At 32.7% G+C, this 20,643-nt stretch overlaps 1 protein-coding gene across 1 annotated transcript in view; it reads right to left on the reverse strand.

Moving 5' to 3' along the window:
* Positions 1 to 8,335: 8,335 nt before the first annotated feature.
* Positions 8,336 to 20,643, reverse strand: part of LOC129235208 (transcription factor Sox-3-like) — a 207,631-nt gene continuing 195,323 nt past the window's right edge. Inside the window, exon 2 of the mRNA XM_054868915.1 lies at positions 8,336 to 8,464. The gene's annotated coding sequence lies outside the window, so the exon portion shown is untranslated. The remainder of the gene's footprint in view (positions 8,465 to 20,643) is intronic.

Consider the following 20,643-nt stretch of genomic DNA (forward strand, 5'->3'; position numbering starts at 1 on the left):
TGGTAAGATACTGCAGCAATGGGAATAAAGCTCAATGAAGAATAAAAATTGAACATTATGCCAGGACTATGCCAAGAATTGATAAATTGTGCGTTATTACCGTTATTATTAAGCATGGATGTCCAACTGGAATAAAATGTAAGATTTTCATACTTATGAAATGATTCGAATTTCTTACTTGTTGCAATGATTTTACCACATTTTGATTTCAGAATTTTGTTTGCCTTTGAGAAAGGGAAAGCATAAAGATATAGGGAAAAGAGTTTTTAACACACCCAGGTTCTCCCAGTACTTAAATTTTTGGTAGAGCGGAAATTCTCAGTTTGCGGAACTGAACTTCAAATATTGCGGAATGATGATACTTTTGCCGAATGGAACTTCAAATTTCTCCGAATGATGATACTTTTGTCGAATAGAATCCAAATTTCACTGAATGATGATACTCTTATCGAATAGAACACCAAATGTTGCCAAATTGTCAGACAAAAATTTGCAAGTAAAGGAATTTTTGGAAAGTCACGGTGACCTCCCGTGACCAGGTGCCCCCGAACACACCAGAAACTTGTCGAAAAGTAGTTAAATTAGGAAGAAAATCTGTTTCAAATCATAAGAATCTTCTTCCCTCTAATAAGAAAAACTTAAATTTCAAATCCTTGTCCACGTCATGAGTCAAAACTTTAATTCACTACTGGTAGTTTTAAATATTTTTTTCTTCTCCTAGTAACAAACATAGTATTTTTACAAAATCAAAAAAAAAAAAAAAAAATTTGTTTTGACCAATTCTGGTACAATATTTCACAAGATAACTTCACTTTGTCCACGTCTACGGTTTACAACTTGAAATAGAGAGGGCAGATGATTTTGACATGGCTTGTACTCAACCCCATGGTTTGGTAGATATGTGAGAGCTTAGCATTTTTCTTCCAAAGCTGAAATTACCGCGCTTTTCACAATGCTCTACCGATTTCATTTAAATCTAAGCTGACCTTGAAATAATGACAATCTCAACAGTATGTTTACCAAAATTTCAAATCTCTTTAGGCTCAAATTCTTCCCTCTGTGGTTACTTCTTCTGGGGACACTATAAAGCACATGTGCACGATTATAAACCTCATAAAGTATAACATAGTAATGAAATATTGACATTAGCGATGAAACATTTTGACAACGATGATAAAAAGCTCATTCATCTTCATTGTTTTTATCAAATCAAAATCGTTAATTTTTTCCCTCACACTTTGTTTCAAAAATATTGTTAACATCGAAGTTTTACCAAGTTTCGTATAACCATGTAGAATACGTTTGTCTTTGTGTGGAAATTCAATGTTAGACAAATGGTAACGAAGCAAAAGTGTAAAATATGTTGCATACACTTGTTTCAATGTTACAAGAACGCTTTCATCAATGCAAAACGGTGTATGCTCCGGTGTGTAGATAATCCAAGAGAAGCAAGATGGATTCACTGTAAATTTTATGAAACTGCGTGCCTTCTCAACAAAATCTACAAAGCATTTAAATTCATTATTCTTCAAACTATTCGTGGATATCTTGTAAAACAACGTAGTTAAAGTGTTTATGATGAAAATTATGGAAAACGGACGCATCTTATGTTGCACAGAACCTTTCATCTGCATAGTAATTAATGTAGACCAACAGTCAGTTAATGTCTGAATTATTCTTAAAAACATGGATAAGTTTAGCCAAGAAAAATGTTGAATTAATTAAGAAAAACTAAAGCATTCAAGTGAAAATTACAGAGCAAAAAAACGAAGTAAATTTTACGAAACAAATAAAGTCAATGTATTCTGACATATCAGTAAAAATTTTCTACAGTGCATCTTTGACTATTCAGTAACTCAAAGGAGAAGGTATGATATATACTCATGCACTTTAAAAGATGGAAAGCAAAAAAAAATCCGGCAATTATGCTGCGAAAAATCAGGAATCGTTGGGACAAGAATTTTTTGTTCATCACTGTCATCATTTAGCATATTAACCGTTAAAACCCTCCAAGAATGCAAATGGCTGCATAAAAATGTTCCAGCTCTGTCTTGGAAAGCAGCACAAATTCTTTAAATGCTTCCCGTTCCCTCATCTTCCAGTCTGTATCCACTAACGAGGCCTTTATGAATTGTAAAAGCGAAATATCGCGTGATCCCCTCCAAGACTGTCATTTAGACCCGAGTGCGACTCATTCACACCCTTCGGTTTATTTTCCCAAATCCCTTTTCCACTCCCACACCGTTCCTTCGCTTCCTGAGTGGTATTAAATTTACTTTTACCGTATTTGGCAGGCTATCGCTCTGATGGAAGGAATGTTTCAGAATTCGGTACCGCCAAGTTTCTTCAAGTACTTGAGTACAGGAAACTGAACTCATGTGAAAAGTGTCATCATAAAATTTGGTTTTTTATGCAAGGGAATATGACTCAACATTAACAGAAAAATCTTTAGAGCATTTTTGAAAACATGTTGTTAAATGTTATTCAGTAATAATGTGATAAAAATATTTTTAGAAAGTTTTTGGAGTATTTTTAAAGTGACGATCCAATTTCATCAAATCGTTTTATTTATTAATTAATTTGTTTACTTTTATTCGATGAAATAAATAAACTCATTGGAACTGTTAAATTGATACCGTATTTGACAACATTAAGTTTTGTTTTTAACCTTGTCTCTTTGCAGTTGATTCACACAGACACAGATTTACGCAAAACTTGAAATTGAAAAAAAAAATAAATAAATAAATAAATAAATAAACAAATAAATAAATAAACTAAAAAATTAATTTAAACTTTGACATATGGAATTCAAATTATGTTTTTCGCAATCACGAGTGTGTGTGTATGTAGGCGTGCGTGTTTGTGTGTGTGTGTGTGTGAGGGAGTATGTTTGTGTGTTTGGGTATTTGTGTTTATGTGTAGGTGTGTGTGTGTTTGTTAGTGTGCGTGTATGTGTGTGTAGATGTGTTTGCGTGTGTGTAGGTGTATGTTTGCATGCGTGTGTGCGTGTAGGCGAGTAAATGACGCAACCTGGAGACGGTTTTCGCTAGAGGAGCAGCATTGTGAGGCGGCTGGCCGACGGTGGTGCTGCAGAGTGAGGCGGGGGGGGGGTTGAAATAAAATCATAGGACGCCAAAAACAATAAAAAAGTGAGAACAATAAGCAATGTGACAGCTCAAAAAAAATAATAATGATGCAATCAAGTACATTAAATTCAATTTTTAAAAGCTTATGAATTAGCTGTCTTTAAAAATCTTTCAGTTGATATTTCATATTACATTTCTTATATACATTTTAAGAATAAAAATGGCTGAGTCCTGTTATAAAACAGTCTTTAATCATTCTTCGTATTTTATGATCATGATTATTTTCTACTGACTTAATTCGATGAAGTTTTAAAATGCGGAGTTTGCAAATTTCAAGAAAGCAAATCAAAGTACGTTATGCTCAGCATGTTGCTGTTTTGGTCAAATTTAAACTTCTTTTCACTCAGACAAAACTTAGTTTCATATTTCTCTTGATCCCGGAAATAATTTCAAACTTAACTGCTGAATGAGGAAGTAACCATGATTCACAATAAATGAAGAATTGTATAAAATTATACTCTTCCAATCATTCCAAAATTTCGTAAGCTCATTTCTAGCAAATTGCATAAAGAAAAGTTTGCTATTTCAAGTTAAAGAAGAATTAGTTATTACCTGAGTTCAGCTATACCACTTTTTAAGTTTCCAAAGTATTATCTTTTAAAACAATTCTGACAAAGATTGTTTCTTTGAACAATTATGGCTGAATACTAGTAATTGAAAGTTCTGAAAAAAGAAAAAAAAAGAATTAAATACTTGTTCAGTATTTTACCATTTTTTGAGACTAAAGAGCTTTTATCATCAAATAGTGTTATAAGTTAAAAAAGGCTATATTGTTGAATAACTATAGGGTACTAAGAGAACAGAATTTGTGTAAAAATTTTTGTGGAGGAAAATGCGTTTCAAGCACAGTTTTTACAATAATTATTAGCCCAAGGCTTTGAGATCAAAATTTGCAATTAGTTTAAATTACAGCATTCTACAAAATAAAATGAAAAATTCGAAACTTAAGATAATCTTGTCTAAAATTTTTGATGTGAATCCACTCGAAAGCACTAAGCAACTAATCATAATTTATATTGCAGCCTTTTCCTTCCTTTATTTATTTAGTTTTTTTTTAACAAAAGAGGTGACATTTGCTCTGTAGATAATCGAAACAGGATTATGGGTATGAACCTTTAAACTGCCGATTTATTTTTTTACAAACAAACATATAATCCACCAAAAAATAACATTCTCAATGACTAAAACTTCAAATTACTGAGTGTCATCAATCCGCTGGCTTCTTCTTGGCGACAGATTAGCCGACGGCAACCCTAGTCGCCAAAGCGGAATTCCGTCGAAATTTTGCAAATGCGCCCGGGTGTACTCACGCATGCATCCATCGCACACTGAGCTCAGGAATGATTTTAATTTTCACTAACGACGTTGAGCCGATCATATGACTCTAACAAATGGATTCCCCCCCACACGTATTGGAGATCTTTAAAAACAATTTACCCGACGAATGCTATGAATTGAGTACTTAATCAAATTAATGGCCGTCATTAGGCTTTAGCGCTAGACACCTAAATCTCTTGCATATTCTCCGTGGGAAAAAAAACATTGCCTAGGAATTAAATATTTATTTCTGGCAGTCATTTCTGGCTTAGCATTTAGGTGTGAGGTTTGAGAAAACACCGCTGTTTTCAAGCTTTTTTTCTTTCTTTTTTTTTTCATTTTTCCTCATAAAGGTTTATTTTGTTTGCTTTGTAAATGATGGCATGGGAAAATACTTTTCGTTCACTTTAAGGTTCTTTTTGTTGGTAAATTTTCATTTATTGAACTTTTGAGTAAGTTAATGCATCAAGGAAATCATGGATTTGGACATGTTGTCTCGAGTTTTCTCCTAAGAATATTGCTTATTATTTATCAGCAGTCAGCATGTTTGATATAACTTGATCAACACATTGCAGTAAAGCATTGTTTATAGGCATTCTTTATTTTACATTTTTCAGTTTTACGTCTTTTCCACAAATCACTGATTCATCCCTGTTTATTTTAGTGTAGAAACTCATCATTTATACATTGCAAAATATCGGTTCTATGTCGTTTTCCTCTTCCTCCGTATATTATTTTTTCTTGTTATATTTCTTGATTTCTAGTAAGGTGGAATTTTCTCAGGTATAAAAGGTCAAATAAAAGAAAAAATAATTATTTGGTTTGCCAAAGCAGTACTTCAAAAGCATTTTGTAAACTTAATTCAATTTATAATATTATAAATAACACGCACAGACAATCATCGCGTAAAATATTTTTTTATTCAAATGCCTGCATACATATACCGTATAACAGTAAATACAGCCGTAAGCTGAGTGAGGTTTTGGGCCACCAAACTTACCCTGTGAAAGAAAATCCGTTTTACTCTATGGGATTGGTACGGTGTGGTCGCCCCGTTGTATACCGCACAAGAGTGATGTAATTGCATTAATGCTCGAGATGTACAAGATGCTTTTTTTATTTAAAAGGTCCGTTGAAGTTAAAAGTTCAATTATTGTTCTTAGTATAAAACTATTATTGAACATATTATAACAGTTAAAAAAAAATTATAAGGTCTTGAATTCAAAATATGTTTTTCGCAATCACGAATTGCGACAGGACCCGACTCGTTGGGTTTTTTGCTTCTACTAATGGCTTTTATCTTAACCACAATTTGAATTCAAGACGTCAAAATTTAAATGAATGCCGGATGCTGGATGTTGTGTGCTCTATACTGTTTTCACGTAAAAAGGATTGTGTAAAGTCTAAAAGGTCGTCTATAAATAATTGGGTGCTGCATTATAAGCACTGAAAAATAAACTCACAAGACGGACGTCATTCAACTTTCAAATAAAAACAATAAGCAATTCGAGAATGCTCACAAAACTCAGAACCTTAAAGCTCTTACATTTGCGTCGGTAGGGTTGAACGTGTAAAAAATAGTTGTTAATGCTTTGATTATGCGCCTTTTTCATTTATACCTATTTTTTTTCTTCTAGATCTTTAAAAACTGATTTTAAATCAAAAACTGTGACACTATTTGTAAAAAAAAGCGTAAAATTTTGAAAAGTGTGAAGACGAGAGTTTTCACTCCGGAAAAAGTGTGATTAGTCACTATTTGATCCATTTAGCTGCCAATCGGGTACTTCGCAGTGTTACACTTTTCTTCGATTTCCCTGAACGGTTGCTTTTGCTGCAATAAATAATGCTTTGCAGGCAATGGTAGTTAATCTAGTTTAGTTCATTGCACACAAGAATTGATTGACGCACAAACGTCAAGAGAAAATGACATTTTTTTCTCTTTTCATGTATTGCTGCATCTACTAAATATTTTCGCACTTAAAAGAAAAAAGAGCGCTAATATTATTAACTAGAAAGTCGCCCGTCAAGGTATGACGGGGGAAAATTGCTTCTACTCTTCTACATTTGAACGAAGGCATTGCCTGTTTGGCGATATTTCGATAGCTGAAATTTTAACCCTAACTCTAGTGGATTAACCTTAAACTCCAGTAGATAGCGTTTATTGTTGACCGTTTTTTCGTTTCGTCATTCCCCTGGAAATGACAGTCTTACCATGAAAACAGTGAAGTGACCGGATCAAGTTCAGACTTGTCGCAAATAAAACCTTTTCCTGCTCGTTAAACATTATCAAATGATCATGCCATGGCGCGAGTTTCATAGCTGAAACACGCGGGTTACTTAATCATCGGCTATTATTTATATGAAGATGTGCTTCAGGCATCCAGATCAAACATTTTATGAAAACTTTCCAGCACGAAACTTTTCAAAATGAAACTTTCTTGATCTAGAATGAAATTTTTTGACTTTTCTTTTGCAAGTTAAGTAGTATATTTTTGGTTAGAAATATATGCATCATATTTTCATATTTTTAGTCGTTTAGATACGACAAAATGAAAAAAAAAGGTAAACCAGTGACCTTAACCAAAAATAAATAAATAAAAACACAAAAACTGAGACGTGAAAGCATCATTTAATACGAAATAATAAATACGCAATGCCTTAAGTGGTATAAAACTGAAGTTGGACTTTTGAAGTCGAGAAAACGTGACTCAGTCGTTGGTTTACTTGTTTGGAGCGGTAATAATAACCTTAAAAAATTATCGTCTTCGGTAAGAAAAAGGGGGAAAATATCGAAAAACCTCTCTTAAAACACTTTAAGGCTATGTTACTTCACTTGATTCAAACTTTTTCTCACTTTTGAACAGTTCAAAAAACACGTAACTTTTGATAAAGCAGATACATCTTGTTTTAAGATGTAATCAAAGAAAGCGTTTACGTAAAATATGTAAGAAGATAGAATAATGAAAAGAATATATATATTTGATTACTTTGGTTGGCTTTTGATATGGCAAAAATGATGAATTACTTTTGACTTCTAGAAACGAAAGTCAAACTCTTTCATCAAAAAATATTACTTTAGAAAACATTAGAAATAAAATTTGTGCACCAAAAATTGGAAATAAATGTCAGAAGGTTCAGAGATTCTTTACTCTGTTCCATACGCTTGAATAAAATCTGTGGACAGATAGTGAAACATAGTAGGTATTTTGTTCATAGCTTAAACATGCAGATAAGCAAAATGCCAGTTAGAACTTTTTTTAAACATCAAATGATTTTAGCGCTCAAAGAAAAGGCAGTATGGAATTTGTTTTTCCCTTTGCAAAACAAAAGTTTCTCACGAGTATAGTATAAAACCTGTTAGTTTTCGTAGCATATTTTAGCTTAATTATAGTTTTAATAATTAGGTTATCCTAAATAATCAAAAATAAAATTTCATGTTTTGTTTCACACTTTGAATGAAACGAATTTGATTTTATAAGTGCAATATAGCAATTTTAATCTAAAACTAAACAAATGTGAACTTATCTTGTGTCAAATATGAAACGTGCTTCGGTTAAATGTCTGGTATTATTCCCTAACTCAAGCTAGTTCTAATGATTTCTATGGATAACTTATTATTTTCAACATACATTACATATTTATATACATACATACATACACACACATATACATTCATTCATACATGCATAGACACACATAAACATTCATACATACATACACACACACATACATACATACATACATAGAAACGTACATACAGCTGTATGTGCATAGGGGTGTGTATGTGCATCACTTTCATTGCCGAAAAACTCATTACAAGAGAAAGATAAAGCCAACGTACCGTAAATATATTTCCCCTGCCTTGCACGCTGGGAATAGCTACACTCTCGCTTCCATATTTTTTCCAGCCCATTTTGAGTATTTGGCACCTGTTGACTCGTATCCATTAAAATTTCTCATGCATGCATGCCGAGCGCGTATTCGCTTAATCGTCTGGGGTGCTGGAAGAATTAAAAAACAATCCTAAAAAAAGAAGAAGAAAAAAACTGAATGAAAGAAAAAGTAAATGGTAGTTCCGCGTTTAAGTAATAAATAAATAAATAATAATAACGACGATGAAAAAAAGGTGACGGACTAAATAATTCCGCAATATCGAAGGGGTGAGCGAGGCACCACGCGGTACTTGATAATCATAATAATCATAATAATAATATTATAGAGGTCGAGAAATGAGGGAGAGTGAGTAATAAAAAAGTGTAATACTCTCGTGTTTTTCTTTTTTCGTTCTTCACGCCACGCAGCGAAAAACCGAAATTGCATATCCCAAGCATCATCGAAAACCATCAGTGAGAAAAGTGGTTTTCTAGGCGTTAAAAGCGCGGCAGAACATCCGGGGGTTCCTTAATTGCGCGGTGCCGAATGAACCGGGCCCCTTCTTGCCTAGATAAAGTCGTTCGGTCTCCGCTCACCCCCACCGGGCCCTCCTAATTAGAGGGCCCGGCGCGCGCGCGCACGGACTCGCCCCTCCTTTTCGGAATAGAGGGAAGCAGGCGGCGAGATGGTTTTTACGAGAATTGTGGCTTTTTGCCAGGTGTCGATGAAAGTTTAATGTTGCTCGGAGTGGTGAGTGAAAATTTCCGTGAAATTGCGGGAAGGGACCAAATTCTCGCCTTTCACTAGGTAAATAAGAACTATAAGAACAATGTCACGATCGTAATTTTAGCATATATATATATATATTCAATACCTGCTTGAAAATACTATTCCGAACTTTGTACAAAACATTTTTTCCATAGTTCAGTAAAAATCTTCAGCATGCTTGGAGTTCGTCATCGTATAATGATAAAAGATCTTTTTTTTTAAAATAAATACTTCTTATAAATATTTGAACGCATTATTATTAATAAAAAAATTTAATGTAAATTGCGTTATTTGTCCAAAATTTTAAATGTATTTTTTTTTTTTTCTGAAAGGAGCATGCTTGAAAACATAAGTTTTAACCATTGTTTAAATTAGTTGACAAAGTTTAGTATTTTTAAAAATTTATTTCAATCGGCGCGCAGGTTCAATTTTATTTTTCATGCTTTTTTCATCACAAGTTTTGAAATGCCATTCACTGATGCCATCAGCGCAGAGCGCAATATTTTGGCATTAGATAAAGATAAAAATAGTATAGCGCAATAAAATACTAATGAATTTCATGTTTACTTCAGAAAAGCCTTCATTCAAAATTCTCATTATGATTGCTGTTAATATTAATGTTTAAAGGCAACCTTTTTTAAACAATGCGTAAATATTCAGGGCACCAGTGGAGTAGCGTGCCAAGTACATCACTTCTCACGCCAAAAAGACCACGCCTTAGCTCCAAAATCTGATGTAAGAAAAAATTAAATAAAGAATAACTATTGGGAAAAATAAAAACTTTTCTGGCTCTATGTTTTAGTTCTTTCTTTCTTTTTTTTTTTTTTGCTTCTTCTATCAATTTCAGTGACTAAAAGTAGAACTTTTGACTGAAGGAAACAACCCCATTATTATTCAGAATTGCATGTAGTGATGCAAACTTCAAAATATGCAGCTAAACTTAATTCTTATGAGACAAACTACACGAGAACAATTATGTGCTTTTGAACACAATATTTTCAAGACATTTTTCGAAAACCACTTAATGAATCATACGCAATAAAATTCCTGATTAATCAACTTTGTTGACACGTATTTGATACTACTGAAAAAATTATTCCTGTTTGGCATCTTTTGAACATTTTATTGCACAATAACCGATCATAAAAATTGATATATCTGTATCTGACGGAATACATTATCGATCTAATTTTTTATAACAATTAACTATCAAATTTATGCATACTTGAGGTAAAAGTGTTTCCTACTAACAATTAAAGGTTAATGAATTCAAAGTAAAACAGTTAGAAACATGAACTCAAAGAGTTTTATCGCAATAGCAGTTGTGAATGGCAGTACTCTGCAAAACGAGAAATATGTTCTCTTATTCATGACTAGTGGTACCCGCACGGCTTCGCCCGTAATAGCAAATTAAAAGGTCTTTTGGTTCGCCTGTATATTTACAAATGATGTGTAGTGAATTTTCTCTCCAATTGGCTTGTGCCCACGTTACGGTTCCTCGTTATGATAATTTCGTATCTCGCCAATTGGCTTGTGCCCATGTTACGGTTCCACGTTATGATAATTTCGTCATTTATTCGTCCATCTTATGATATTTTTTTCTTAAAATTGGAATAGAAAAAGAACAAAATCGAATTTTCGAAAAATCGCTTCGAGGTGCACACCCCCATTCTACATACTAACTTTGTGCCAAATTTCATGAAAATCGGCCGAACGGTCTAGGCGCTATGCGCGTCACAGACATCCTACAGACACCCTACAGATATCCTACAGACATCCAGACATCCTCCGGACAGAGAGACTTTCAGCTTTATTATTAGTAAAGATGAAAAATGACTTAGTGATGACACAAAACAGAATATGAAAGAAAAAGTTTATGGAAAAGTGACGAATAAAGAAAACTAAACCTCATTCCAAAACAAAAATATTTATTTGTGTTATAGGGAGTCAAAGTTAATACAGGAATAAAAGAGAGAGAGAGAAAAAAACGAACGAAGAAATTTTTCAAGCCTTTTTTATTTGTATTTTATTTCATTCATTTATTTAGCTCATTTGTAAGCCCCCTAATTGTTCTAAACTAAATAACTTTTTGAAAACATACTTATTGATTTCACTTTTGCTTCTCGTTGTCAACAAAGCGTTTATTTGTAATGATTGCTATCTACAAGGTTAAATACAAAAATTTTGTTATTGTATTCTTTACTAATAATAAAGCTAAAAGTCTCTCTGTCTGGATCTCTCTCTGTCCGGATCTGTCTGTCAGGATCTTTGTGACGCGCATAGCGCCTAGACCGCTCGGCCGATTTCTATGAATTTTGGCACCGAATTAGTTTGTAGCATGGGGCTGTGCACCTCGAAGAGATTTTTCGAAAATTCGATTTTGTTCTTTTTCTATTCCAATTTTAAGAACATTTTTCTTGAGCAAAATTATCATAAGATGGACGAGTAAATTACCAACTTATCATAAAGTGAAACCGTAACATGGGCAAGTCAATTGGCGAGAAATTCATCATACATTATTTGTAAATATACAGGCGAACCAAAAGAGCTTTTAATTTTCTACTACGGGCAAAACCGTGCGAGTGCCACTAGTAAGAAATAAACTAGGTAAAAAGAATTTTTACAGCGATATTGATTTTAAATTCCCAAAACGTGTCTACGGAAATTATTTAATCTATTAATTTAGAAAGTGACACTAAATTTTGATCAGTTTCATTAACAAATAATTGCATTTATTTTTAAAAAATTAGCATATGAAAAGTTCAGAGATTTAAGTTAGAGCTTTGATAACACTGGCAGTTGTGATGTTGTACTACGATACATTTTTATGTTTATTCAAAAAAGTGAGAAAAATTTCTTTATTGCAGTTTGGAGACACTTCAAATTAACGGATTGCTTCAAATGAAAGTTTACAATTGCCAAGCTATATTTAACTGAGTACGATTCCTGTATATGGACATATATCGGGCATGTGTGGAAACATTTACATTAAAAATATATATATATTTGAAAATGTACTGTTGTTTTTTTACAGATAATATTGTGTAAATTAAAATTTTTGTTTCAATTTTGGTTTGTATTTATCATAAGTAAACTTCTGGATCCTCTTCTAAGATGGTTAGTTTCTGATTTAGGTCTCTTCAATCTGTTTTGGATCTTTATCCAAGGTGGTTAATTTCTCATTTTTGTCTCTTAAATGTCTCACTATTGGATCTTTTCACAAGACGGTTATTTTCTCCTTTTTGTTTCTTCTGTGTCTTTTGGCTCTTTTCTCAAGATGGTTATTTTCTCATCTTTGTCTCTTCAATGTCTTTTGGATCTTTTCTCAAGATAGTTATTTTCTCATCTTTGTCTCTTCAATGTCTTTTGGATCTTTTCTCAAGATAGTTATTTCCTCATTTTTGTCTTTTTAATGTCTTCTTTGAAAAAAATCTAATTTAAACATCTAGCTATCTTATGAAATCTCACTCAGCTGTTGTTACTTAAATATCTCATAACTTGCCTAGCCCATCATCATAACTACTATCTTCAATTTATGATGGCAAATACCGCATATAAAATAGAGCTCGCAGCATTTATCTTTTTTATTTCATCTTTTAATACAGAAAAAAACAGCTTCTGGTGAGCTCAAATCTCTCTATTCTCTCTTTTGCATCATCTGAGGTCCAGTTCTTAACTAGTTCATTACTTTTATTTTTGAAAAAGTCAAACTCAAACGCATTGAAATGGAAAGGGAAGCACTGAACTGAAATTTCGCCAATTTGGAAATCTAGACGACGAACAGGCTTTCCACCCATTTTTCTCACGATCCTCCCTTTCAACCATCTCTGGTCTTCTCTCCTTGGAACGGGCACCAAAGGAGTGAATACTAGGTGGCGTGGGAATAGTTCCGCCCCTCAACCCAAGTGGGTCACTCGCAAGGACGCTAGGGTGGCCGTGGCACCAAAGAGCAAAAAACATCTCAATTTCGACTTTTTACTTCTTTTAATCAAGTTATTAAGTTATCATTATTGTTATTGCTATTATTATTATTATTATTATTATTTTACTATTATTTTTTTCATTATGATTATTATTTTATTATTATGATTGTTTTATTATTATTATTACTAGCTTATTACCCGGCGTTGCTCGGATGCTTCTCAATGCAACACATCATTTAGATAATTAAATGGATGAATTCTATCTAAATGAGAGTAAAAAACTGCATTCACACCACTCTAGGCTCAAATTTTCAAAAGACTGTAAATAGCACAGAAAGTTGAGCATTTGCAGGAAAAATAGCATCAAGTAAAAACGAAAAAGCATGAGACATGTTATCGGGGTTCTGTCAACGATATTCTTTGGTTCTTTAGGGTCCACTGGCACGTTGTCTGCGGTTGAATCAGACGTGCGGTACATCCAATGTCTTAATGCAGAGACAATGATTGTCTTGCATATCTTGTGGGACAACCTTTTGCGTGGTTCTTCGAATACGAAAACCGTTGTGCTGCCTTTGACGGTTTTGTATACCTCAAGACATTAAAGCATGCTATAGTACTCTTCACATACATTTTATTCTAGGAAAAAAAATCTTGGGGTGTTTTCCTAGAAAGAGTCGTGAATAAATTCAATGATTTTATTAGTTACAAATATATGCAAAATATGCCACCGTTACAATATTTTCAGATATGAAAATCATCCTCAATGGCCCAAAAGCTAAACAGATAGTCCACTGTTCAGAAAATAAGGAATTCGGTCTTTGTCTTTGTTATTAATAGCCGTTAACATTTCGTTTTACGGATAATTGACGGTGTTTTTACTTTCAAGGTTTCACGTGTTAGGTAGACTCATTTTATAATTTTTTGTAAGTGTTTAGGAATGTAAGCACATTCCGTAGAAAACGTTCACTTAGTATAGATAAATTCACAAAATGTGTCTGTTTGCCCTTTCCGTTGCGATTTAGTAGCATGCCGTGGAGTAATAATAGATAAGTGTAAATTGCATAAAAAGACGTACGACAACTACATTTTATTTCCTATATTTATGTCAAATTTCTATTTTCGTTGGTAAAAATGACAGTTAGATATTAATATTGGTGTCTTGTAACGATTCAAAATTTGTCTAGATTAAAATTTTATTTCAAATTTTTAAAACCTCACACTTTTGCCTTAAATTTTGTACATGGTAACTCAAACTGATGCAGGTCGTAAGATCACTTATTTAAGTTTGCTGCTCTGAAGTATTCCTTTGAGAATATCGAAATTTTAATTTGCAGAGACACAGTCGTCATTAGGGGTAGGAATGGTTCCACTGAATAATAGTTGCCATAGAAACAGTTACAGTTATTATTTTCAGATACATAAAGCATTAAAAATGGAGTACGTGGACGCGAACTTATGGAACGAACTATATAAAACCCGTCAATTGAACTGCCTTATAGAAAAAGAAAAAGGCGTGGACATTTTGGTCACTATCCGCGACGTGTTTTTTTTTTTTTTTTTTTTTTTTGATTATTTGCAGGCCAAGAAATTAAAAGAAAGAAACTTACAACTGTATAATAGACAATTCTTTTGTTTATGTTTTACAAAAGCTTGTTGCACATTCTGTTCCCCATATCCGCAGCTTCAAAACGAAGGAAATGTATTTCCACGTTTAGAAACGTAATCCAAGAACTAAAAAGTTAAATTATTTAAAATTTTCTAATTCTTAAAATTAACTCAAATCTTGCTCCTAAATACAATTTTTAGTCCCCCGTCCAACAGCAAAATGAAATACATTTTTGAATGAACCCAACCTTAAGCATGCAACATAAAATTATCTATATGGGAAATAGGTAAATTTCACATGCATTTAAAGTATTTAATCGCCTGCCCTTCTGACTTATTGATCGTGATACAGAACTTAAGTCTCACTGGAGATTTTAATTTCTTGAAGTTTAAAGAATGATGTATTGCGATTAGCGGATATACGTGAGATACAAATTGTTTCATCTTATCCCTCCACTGTTAACAGAGTTGCTTCTATAACACTGATACGTATCCATTTTTATCTTACAGCATTTTTTCAATGACGGTTGAATTACTTAGTGGTAGTTACAAACAGTAATATTTTTCGATTGTTTACAATAAAAGTTATCGAACTGATAGTCTTGTAACTGGAATTGGAGCTTTGCTCAACTAATTTCACGATGAAGACTAAAACGAAAAAACTTTATAATGTGGCGTAATATTTCATCATGCCCATTTCAGTAGCAATCTCTTCGTGTCAAAAGTTGCCTCATGCCCGCTAACTGGTTTAAAATTATTGCTAGTCAGCGAAGATGATCCTTCAGATGTACTATTGCTTCGAGCGTTAAAGTAATATAAAATTTTAAACGATTATGAAATTTGTTCACGTAAAAAATGGAGACATTTTATGCATTTTAAAAGTTTAAATGTAAATTAATATTTCTTTACATTTTTCAAACTTTAAACTTTTACCCTTCTAAAACTATGAATTCCGCCGTATTAAATTTTCGTGTGGTTTCGAGTCTAAAGGTGCACAGCCTTTTACTCTACCACACATTAGCAATTCTAGCATGATAGTTTATGTACATGTAATGAACCCTATGACTATCCCCCTCCCCCATGAAAGATAAATTCAATCTACGCTACTATGCACAAAAATGATTATTTTGCAATTCATTAGACATATTAGTATTTTTACCCCTGGTCTCTGATAACCTGGAGCGATTTCTGTGAAACTTAGGTGAACTGAATTGGGTAAATCATGGAATAGTATAAATAGCATATACATATTGATTTGTTTAAGGATAATACAATACTAAATTATATTTCCGATGCAATGATGTCGTTTTAATATCAATTTAGTATTCTAGTTGTAAACTGTTGAAGACTGTACTTCGATAATACCTACCTCATTTTGGTATTTTCTGTGCTGTTTATGTATAGAAAATACAGATCAAAATTTCGTTTACAGTTACGGTATTATTACTTGAAAACTTATTAGCGAAATTCGCAAGCAAATTGAAGAAGAACCACCGATGCTGATTTCAATGCATCCCTGTGTCTTTGCAGGGTGCAATTTAAGAACTACTGAAAGACAGCATTTCTTTTTGTTCGGCTTTCTTGAGAAACATGCTATACGTTTGTCGCTAATCGACATTAACAGCCATTGTTGAGGATACTTTTTGTGTTGATTGCATTTAAAATATCTCCTGGTGGTTATATGTTGTTAACCATTTTCATTTGCTTTGAACCAAGGTTCACAAATACCGAAGTTGAATCGAATTACTTAAAAATTCGACGTAAATCAAGCAATAGTATAAAGAAAATTAAAAATTGGTTTGATAAGGATCATAGAACATTAAATAAAATTTCTGTTGCAAGGATGAAATAGATTTGGTTTTAATAAAAGTAGTCTAATGTTGAAACAGTCGAAGATTGTACGTCAATTTTGAATGCAATACTATTACCTTACTCATGTTTGTATTTTCTTGCTATTAACGGGATAAACACTGATCAAAAATTACACGAAGCCTTACTGTTGTAGATTTATAATTAAACAATATTTAAAAATTATAATTCAACGGTAGCATTTAAATTAAGTAGCACTATGAGTAGCATCAATGGATCCCTGGGGCCTCGTAGGTAGCAGTTTAAGAAACGATGTTACAGCATCATTTATTATATCTATGGCTTTCTCGCCAAACATGCTTCAACGCTCATCACTAAACGGCATTAACGGCCATCGTTTAGGATACGTTTTGTGTTGATTGCATTTAAAATAGCTCCTGGTGGTTATATGTTGATAACCGTTTTCATTTGCTTTGAACCAAGGTTCACAAATTTAACGATTAAAGTCAATCTTTGAAGAAACTTCATCTAGGGCAGTTTTTTACGGGCTAAATTTAGACTAAATTCATAACTATACAAAAATTAGTTCGTGCAGAAAAGAGCAATTTTATGACTCAAAATATGAAATTAGACCACTTTGGGTGTTTTTAAAATTCCAAAAACCCGCCTATATGAATTCCTGAGCAACAATTTACCTTTGTGCCAAATTTGGAAGAAATCCGATGAAAACTGTGGATTTGTATAAGGAACATACACACATACCCACACACCCACAAACATACATCCATTTTTATATATATATATATAGATTATTTTTTATTGTTGTTGTTTTATTTTTATTTTTATTATTGTTCTCACTATTATTATTATTACTTTTATATGATAATTATTATTACTATCATTATTATTATTATTATTATAAAGTGTTATTTTTATTAATATTAATTTATTACCATTATTATTATCCTTCACATAAGCATTCCCCCATGCCATGAAGTCATGTTAACACCACAGCATCAACAAGATTTCCCCTGCACTTTATGAAGCCTATTTAAATGCGAAAAGCTAACTTCATGAAATTCAGAAAAGCAAAGCAAAAAAAAAAAGGCTTTTTCACAAGATTATTCGTGTTCAATAGTATTAAAAAATTATTCGCCTTTTTCTGCATTGAAAAGTACTAGCGTTCATTAGCATTGAGAACTTGGGGGAGGGGGGGGGGAGTTTCAAAAAGGCATGAGAGAGCTTAAGGGACAAAAAGGAGCCTTAACAGGACAAGAGGAAACTTCAAAGCCTAAAGTCTAAGTAATATTAATATATTACTTGCATTTGTTTTTTGCAGCTTAGCCTAAAACATTTTCACAATTTTTTTAAAAACTGATTACTGTTAATCTGAACTAATTCACTTTTATTTTTCTTACCTTGTCATCTACTATCTATCTATCTATCAATGCGTCCAGCATAAGCTCACTGTTTGGAAATGCATCTCTTAATGTTTGAAAGTGAGAAAATTTGATTAATCGTGAATAAATTTTACATTTTCTACTTTATTTTGAAATTCGGATTCAACATCTTTTACGGATTTGTAATTTGCGATATTTTTTACCAATGCTTCATTTTCAAAATATTTGAATAAATTATGCGTTGTGCGACAGCAGGAAAAATAAGTTTAATAAAAATAATATAAATTAAACAATTATAATCAATTTTGTTTCACAAATATGCAGTTCAATATTTTAAATTGATGAAGCGAATCGGAACTGATTCTGTACTTCAAATTTATTTAATCTTAATTTTAAATTCTTCGCCTTCATTCAATGAATGTTTAGGATGTTTGTAAAGTTTCTTAATAATGTTAATCAATATTTCTCTAAGGACACCTATTCATGATGCAGTGTTCAAATATACAAATAATTTAAATGTTTTCACATATCCTTCTTGCGAAAAAGCAAGTAAGTTTTGCCATGAAAAGAATGTACAACTCTTATATTTAAAATATATTAAAATTTTGTACATGAATTCGATTAAAGATTTCTGCCAATTTTAAGCAGCTTCAAATAATTCGTTTCAGGCAATTTATTCATAGTTTTGGGCATATTTAATTTTGTTTCAGAAATTGTCTGGTTCAATGATTCGCAATGGTTACCAAGTAATGAACTGAGAAACTCAAACGATTTGAATTATGCATTTTGATTTTAAGCGAAGAATTAATTTTCCTCCTCCGTTTAAATAGTTTGCTTTGCAGTATTCGGCAATCAAAAAGACCCAGAGTTTGAAATGCATTCATCAAACCGTACCAGCTTATTGAAATTAAGCGTTATTTGATCTATTTCACTTCTGAAGCCGTGATTTACGGGAAAAATTTATGCTATGTTGTTTAGATGACTGCATTTATGGCACTATGGAAAACTTAGGGAAAATTCTTTCTTAATGACTGTTCAACAGATGTGGTAATTTTTATCCTCATAAACCACACTACTTTTTAGGACAAAATGCATATCGGAAAATTAGCAGTAAGACGTATTGTTATTAACATATTTATTCATTAATTAATTTTTAAATCTTTTAAAAAATAACTATAAAGATCAAATTTGGTTGATTGTATTATGACCATTGAAATCGAAATTTTTCACACCAAAGAGATATTAATAAGCATTATAGTTTACTAGCGCATGGAACTCAAACATCAAGTTGTTTAAAGAGAAAGGCCATTGATTTTAATCTATAATTACGTAAGTTTTAAGTAAGTCCCTACGAATAAGTACATTGTTTTTAGGTTAAGAGTTCTTACTTTTGCTCAAGAGGTTGAACTGTAGGCAATCAGAAATGGTATACGATCCCTGAAATGACGGCAAAAACCGATTGAATATTTTTGCTAACATTTTGGATAGTTACATTAAATGTTCAACAGAACAATTTTTTCCTGAAAAATTGTTCAGCAGCTTGTTTCAGAAATTTTTTTTTCAGACATTAATTTCATTATTAATTTTAAAATGGATACTGAATTTATAATTTCAGCCATTCTAACGTGATTTTATTCATAGCTTGGATTTAAGTTATATGCATTTAAAAAAAAAAGAATGAGTGTAGTAGTTTAGATAATATATGGGGAAAAAAAGCTTTTAAACAGAATGAGATGAATATTGCCCTACTTGTTTTAAAGCAATCACCAAAACAACCAATACAAAGTTTGTTGAGAGAATAATTTGATGCACACTTTAGTTCTTGACAAAAATTTATAATTGACATTTTATCCTGTACTTTATTCGGAATAAATTGACACTTTTTATGTGTCTCTAGAACAAATAGTATTTAAAGAAAGAGGGACTGTTTTGGAGTTTTTTCCCTTCAGGATTTTTCAGTTTAAATTTCTCCGAAGAAAGTTAGCGAGCGATATATTCAACCCGCTCCTCTCCGAAGTCTATCCACAATTCAACTCCAGTCGATTTGCATGCAGCTGTGCTTAGCCTACGTGGGCAATCGGGGTTATAAGAGCCGGTACTGCACGCGCGCAGTTCACCTTTTGGCGTGTCCCGGGATGCACATTAAGACAACCGCCGCCCCTGCCGACCCCGCAATTAACCCGGGCGGTCGCCCCACCCGCCCAACACACCTGGGAAGGAAAGGGTGGATGCACTTGCATGCCTCTTCAGGAACGAAATTTCTGCGAAATCTTGGCCACGGTAAATAGGGTAGGCATCAACAATTTTGTCCTGTTTGATAGTGCGGAAAAAAAACATTACTGATGATAGTTTCTTAGATGGCTATTTATGATGAAAGGATGATGAAGTGTTTGAATATCCCCCACAGATGACTATCAGATTTCTTCTTCTTGTCTTAGGTTGGAATACGATAGTCTTGACCTCGAATTTCCTAGAATGTTCTTTTATTATTTCAACTTCTTAGTCGGAAGTGCTTCCAGACCTGTAATGGATTTAATTTTTTTCGACCATAAACAACTAGGACGAGTTATCAGTGTTTCAAAACAACAAAAGCACTTACTTATTTTTGTAGTAATGCTTTGTTATCTTTAGATATTTGGCATTCAAAGTTCAAATCATCATGTTCTGTGGTCTGAAGCCATTTTCAGGCTTAAGTCCAAATCCCAGTCAGTTCTTCGACACCAGGGAGATAATAACATTTTATGATTATTATCATGAGGATAATAAGAAACATTAACGTAACATGATATTTATATTAATCAC

Source organism: Uloborus diversus, chromosome 2 (genome assembly GCF_026930045.1).
Source record: "Uloborus diversus isolate 005 chromosome 2, Udiv.v.3.1, whole genome shotgun sequence".
NCBI classification, from domain to species: Eukaryota; Metazoa; Arthropoda; class Arachnida; order Araneae; family Uloboridae; genus Uloborus; species Uloborus diversus.